The 6262-nt window shown below is 40.6% G+C and overlaps 1 non-coding gene across 1 annotated transcript; it reads right to left on the bottom strand.

Annotated features, from left to right (window-relative positions):
- Positions 1 to 5915: 5915 nt before the first annotated feature.
- Positions 5916 to 6022, bottom strand: LOC122704224. Its single transcript, XR_006343825.1, has one exon. It is a non-coding gene; the product is annotated as a U6 spliceosomal RNA (small nuclear RNA).
- Positions 6023 to 6262: the final 240 nt, after the last annotated feature.

The following is a 6262-nucleotide window of genomic DNA, read 5'->3' as shown; positions in this document are numbered from 1 at the left end:
GCACATTCCCCAGGTGATACTCACAGCCAGGAATTTAATGGACCAGCTGGTCAAGCGATTTCCTACAGTAGAAACCACTTATTGAATAGGCTTTGTGCATAAAAACAGTCTTAGGAGATGATTTACTTCCATTACTTTGGTTACTTTCTGGGGTTGGGGGTCTTTATTTCTGTTTGTCACTTTTTGTCTTTCGGGACATTTAAAATTACATTTAAAAGAAATAAAAGAAGAATAGTATACATAAAATATGGGTTTCTTGAGTTTGCAATTTGGACTGGGTCATATATAATATATGTGCATAAAATTTGTTCTTATACACATGTAAATAGAATTTGTTTTCAATCTGTTAGCCACATACAGCTGTGATGGACAAAGTGTGTATGTGTAAAGAGGTCCCATCTGGAAGCTGGTTCACCTAAAATGGATAGTCCTGTGTAGAAATAGTTTGGAAAAGAGTGAGGTTTGGGAGAAACTTTCTGTCTCACCTTGTTTATTTTTGAATGATGTTTTAATGCTCTTTCCCAAGCCCCCTTTCCTCCCTCTGATTTTTCCCAGTCCTTGGAAAACTTCTTAGTGGCTTTTCCACTCAGGATCTGTGGCCCATGACTCCTTCCTCTTCCTCATTTTCAGGCCTTGCCTTGCCTTTAGGTCCATGATGAGATGCTCAAGACATCTCTCCAGGTCTGTATTTTGCCATCTGTAAAATAGCTAAATTTATATACCATCACAGGATCATCAAAGGTATAGCGAAGTTATTTTTTAAAGGTATACTTGTAATACGTGATAAGCAGGAGTTCCCTTGGATCAAGAGGTTTAAATTTCTGCCAGGAAGTTACTAATCAAGACTGGCCTGCTGCCTGGTTGAAGCCCAGTTTTTCTCTTAGAGATAGTTTTCAAATGAGATTAATATTGGAATCTCAAAGCTCTTTTGGCTTAAAGTAGATACTAGAATCTGAAGGCCTAGAGAATACCCTGAAACCCAGAGAGATAAAAAATGATTTTCCAAAGTCACATACCATAGTGGCAGAGCTGTTGGATGAAGTCTTGGACTCCTGGTCCAATATTTAACTTAAAATAGCACCAAGGGGCCCAGCTTTTCAATTGCAGGCCTTTTTTTTCTTTCACACTCAGTAGCATGGCTGAAAAGTGGAAGAGGCCACAGCTAGACTCCCAGGCATCAGTGTTTTGGATCAAGAGGATGACATCCCTCAGGCAAAAGTGCACCTGGAATATTTTTTCTTAAAACAAAAGTTGGTCATGATAAAAATCATACTGGCCAATGTCCTTGCACGTTTTATTATTGCTAAAACATTAAAACATAGAATTAGTGTGTTTTTACTTATATTGCTGTGTTTCTCTACTTGGAAAGTGGCAGTCAGCCCTTAGAATATTAGCTGCATGGTATTGGTACAGTTGTGTACGGCCTCTGTGTTGCTTTTATTCATCTTTAAATGGGACTGACAGGATCTGCTCTGCCTACGTTCCAACATAGTTGTGTAGAAGGAATGACATGTGTTATAATTATATTTCAAAAATTAGAAGAGCTATAGGAGAACTCTAGTCAAAGCTATGGCTTTTCCAGCAGTCATGTATGGATGTGAAAGTTGGTCTATAAAGAAGGCTGAGCACCAAAGAATTAATGTTTTCAAACTGTGGTGTTGGAGAAGACTCTTGAGAGTCCCTTGGACTGCAAGGAGATCCAACCAGTCCATCCTAAAGGAAATCAGTCCTGAATATTCATTGGAAGGACTGATGCTGAAACTGAAACTCCAATACTTTGGCCACCTGATGTGAAGAACTGACTCATTGGAAAAGACCCTGATGCTGGGAAAGGTTGAAGGCAGGAGGAGAAGGGGATGACAGAGGATGATCCAGTTGGATGGTATCACTGATGCAATGGACATGAGTTTGAGTAAACTCCGGGAGTTAGTGATGAACAGGGAAGCCTGGTGTGCTGTAGTCCATGGGGTCGCAAAGCATCGGACACGACTGAGCAACTGAACTGAACTGATAGGAGAATTCCTGAGATCTGATACAACTGTGATACATTTCAAGAGTGCAAAAGCCCTTGAAAGAAAAATGAGGAAATCGAAAAACTGTAAGAGTAAGAGGGATGGGACTACCATTCATCTTCCCCTTACAGCTTTAACAGACTGGCTGGCCACTATGAGATCTGCATTTTAGATGAACAGGAGAGTTAGACATCCATCTATCATTCTCAGTCATTTCTTAGCCCCCAATTTGGTCAAAATTCTAAGTACAGTATCTCTCTTAAGACGTTTTATTTCCCACATCCCTTGTCTTAAATAGAAAGCTCCAGAAAGGTGCAATGGTTACCCAATGACGTAAACTTTTCCAAAGATTCAAACAGCCAAAGTCAGCCCAGTGAGAAGACAAATAAAGAAAATGCTAAAATAACATTGAGGACAGAGGCCGCCATAGAACCTGCCAAGAAGATATGAAGTTTGATTAGAATAATTATTTTAATTGAATTATCATTTTAAATCAGTTACAGGAAAGGATTTCAATGGAAAGATGCCAAACTGTACGCATGGGATCCATTTGTTGGGCAGCATGTTGGGAACCTAAGTAACTGTGGGGTACACTCATGCCTTCCTTAATAAACACTCACTCACAAATCCTCTCCCAATTGATCTTCACACCCAGAGCTGCAGACCTTGGCTCTGCTGGACCCTGTAATAACTCAGGGTGATTATGTGGTTTAGTAAATATCCATAAATTAAGGATAGTGTTCGAAGGCTGCCAGTAACAACCTCAGTTTCCTGGTATCCCCCAGAGGAGAGAATTAATTCTTCCTAAAAGTTTGGGGTAAAGGCAAGCCAGGACAGTGAAGATTACCTCCTTCTATATCTTCCCTCCCATAATTGGTTACCCTCCTGGTCCTTCCCAGGACACTGGAAGCAGTTCACGCAATCTCTGGGTCTCAACAGTAACATACTTCGAAGAGGAGGCTGATTACATTGACTGAAATCCATCCTGGCAAAAAGCTTTTGCTGCAGCTGGTTCCATTTACATTTTGTATTTTTGTAGCTTGTGCCTGTTCCAGGGAGGGATGGGATAATTGATTTAAATCAAATTATGAAACGTGATACTCTGAATTCCTAAAAACTTATTTCCTGGCACTGCGTTCAGCAATGGAGCTCTCACAGGTACGGTGGAATGGGATGGGCAAGGCTGAGTCTCCTTGCACTGTGTGTGTGTGTGTGTGTGTGTGTGCGGGCGCGTGCACATGTGCGCACGCACACGCATGTCTTTGTATATGTGTGTGTGACTCCACATTCCTCATTTAGAGCTTGGACTGGGGTCTCTGCCTAAAATATTTAAGGGAGCCTGGTCTCCCCTTGTCGTAGGTGAGAAGCAGCCATCATGTCGCCACTGTTCCTTTCTCCTAGTACAACCATTGATTTTAATAGTGAGCTTCTCCAGTTTCATGTCTTTGATCATGGAGCTGAAATTAAAGACTGTACATCGTGTAAATGACAAAGGAAATAGATGGGGGCTCAGCAAAAGATGCTAATAACTTTAAGACTTCACTGCATCACACATTCATTTCCATTTGGAAAGACAATTTGCCTCCTAGATTTTAAAAGCTATTTTAGAACGATTTCAAAATCAAGATCCTTAATGTCGCTTTGCTCCCATCTGTAGCCTAAATTATTTGTAATTAAGTTAAATAGCTTCATATAAATAGTAGACCTATGCAGTCGGGGGAACGATTGTTTCACATACATCCGTGCTTTGTGGAATTATGAATAGCAAAGCATCTTTGAAAAGCAGCCCCCACTCTGTGTGGTGCAGAACTTTGACGTGAAATTTTTGAAAATGATTTTTTTCCTTCAAATATTACAAGTCATTCACATTAGATCCTGGGTCCAGTGAGGTAACCAAATTTGAATTACACCTCTGCTAGTTACTACTTCTGCAACCTTGGGCAAAATATTTAACCTCTCTGCGTCTCTGTTTTCTTATTTGTAAAACGATCATGATAATAGCAACATTAGATTATACAAAAAGCCTAGCACATAGCAGGACTGTTTCTTTTTTTCAGTCATTATTGAAGAAATAATAACACCTATCCTGACAATCTGTATAATTCCTGGAGTGTTTTCAGCCATTTATTTGGATGGCTTGTTAAACCTTGCTATTTCCATTCACATGGGCAAGCACTCTTCTCTTCTAGAGAATTAACCCAGCCCAGGGAGTAACTTGAGACGGTCTTGCGACCTTGAGCCATTTGGACTGAAAGGTCAGGCCTTTTTGGGACTCTAACCTTACCTTGACTGTCCTTATATTTACTTATGGATAAACTTATGAATGGGCTTCCCTGGTGGCTCAGATGGTAAAGAACTACCTGCAATGTGGGAGACCCATGTTTGATCCCTGGGTCGGGGAGATCTCCTGAAGAAGGGAATGGAAACTCACTCCAGTATTCTTGCCTGGAGAATCCCATGGACAGAGGAGCCTGGTGGGCTAGTCCATGGGGTCACTCAGAGTCAGACATGATTGAGCGACTAACACAAACTTATGAACAAAGATGGAACTCTCAGACCAGGAGTTAATTTCTGAAGACCAGTGCTTGCTGTGTTGCCAGGCTTTATAATCTGCCCAGAAAAGTGTGTGCTTTCTTCAGCTTCTCCCCAGCAGCAGCCCAGGTTTGCTTCTTTTTTTTTTTTTTAAATTTTAATTATTCAGTTTATTCGTACTAAAAGCAAAAACAACTCACCCATTTCTTCCACCCTACTCCCACCCCCTGCCTCTGGCAACCATCAACACATTCTTTGTATCTAATAGCTTGTTGTTTATTTGTTTATTTATTTATGTGATGCTACACATAAGTGAGCATCACATAAGTGCTACACATGGTATTTGTCTTTCTCTATATGGCTTACTTCACTCAGCATAATGCCCTAGAGATTCATCCATGTTGTTGCAAATGACAGGATTTTGTTCTTTTTCATGGCTAAATAGTATTCTATTGTATACATATACCATAACTTTTTTACCCATTCAGCTGTTTATTAATGGACACATAGGTTGTTTCCATGTTTGGCTATTGTCAGTAACATGGGGGTGCAGATATCTTTACAAGTTACTGTTTTTCATTTCTTCAGATAGATACCCAGAGGTAGGATTTCTGGATGATATGGTAGTTCAAAACTTTTTTAGTTTTTTGAAGAACCTCCATCCTCATATCCATAGTTACTGCATCAATTTACATCCCCACCAACAATATAGGAGGGTTCTCTCTTCTCCACATCTACACTAACACTTGTTATTGCTAATCTTTTTGATAACAGCCATTCTTAACAGGTGTAAGGTGATATATCAAAAGTTCTATTCACTCTTCATGATTACTAAAAAAGTACTGGTTGGGTTTTTTTTTTCTTTTTTTTTTTAATTTATTTTTTCAGTGGGTTTTGTCATACATTGATATGAATCAGCCATAGAGTTACACGTATTCCCCATCCCGATCCCCCCTCCCACCTCCCTCTCCACCCGATTCCTCTGGGTCTTCCCAGTGCACCAGGCCCGAGCACTTGTCTCATGCATCCCACCTGGGCTGGTGATCTGTTTCACCATAGATAATATACATGCTGTTCTTTCGAAACATCCCACCCTCACCTTCTCCCACAGAGTTCAAAAGTCCGTTCTGTACTTCTGTGTCTCTTTTTCTGTTTTGCATATAGGGTTGTCGTTACCATCTTTCTAAATTCCATATATATGTGTTAGTATGCTGTAATGTTCTTTATCTTTCTGGCTTACTTCACTCTGTATAATGGGCTCCAGTTTCATCCATCTCATTAGAACTGGTTCAAATGAATTCTTTTTAATGGCTGAGTAATATTCCATGGTGTATATGTACCACAGCTTCCTTATCCATTCATCTGCTGATAAAAAATATGGAACGCTTCACGAATTTGCGTGTCATCCTTGCGCAGGGGCCATGCTAATCTTCTCTGTATCGTTCCAATTTTAGTATATGTGCTGCCAAAGCGAGCACCCAGGTTTGCTTCTGTGAGTGGTTTTTCAAATGAGTTGGACTTGATGACACTGTCCCCCCACCCAGGGGAGCACAGACACCTTTGCTTAGGCTTGATATTCAGGCCATCCGGGCCTTGGCAAACCAGGGCAGTCCAGGAGAGCATTCAACAAGGGCAGGTAGGAAAAGATTGACACAACTTTGCCTTCTGTGGTGCAAATTCAGAGAAATGGAGAGAAACCCAACCTCATGCTCAACTCT

This window comes from Cervus elaphus, chromosome 11 (genome assembly GCF_910594005.1).
Source record: "Cervus elaphus chromosome 11, mCerEla1.1, whole genome shotgun sequence".
Classification (NCBI taxonomy): domain Eukaryota; kingdom Metazoa; phylum Chordata; class Mammalia; order Artiodactyla; family Cervidae; genus Cervus; species Cervus elaphus.
The sequence above is the reverse complement of the archived record's forward strand: the minus strand, read 5'-3'. Positions and strand labels throughout refer to the sequence as shown.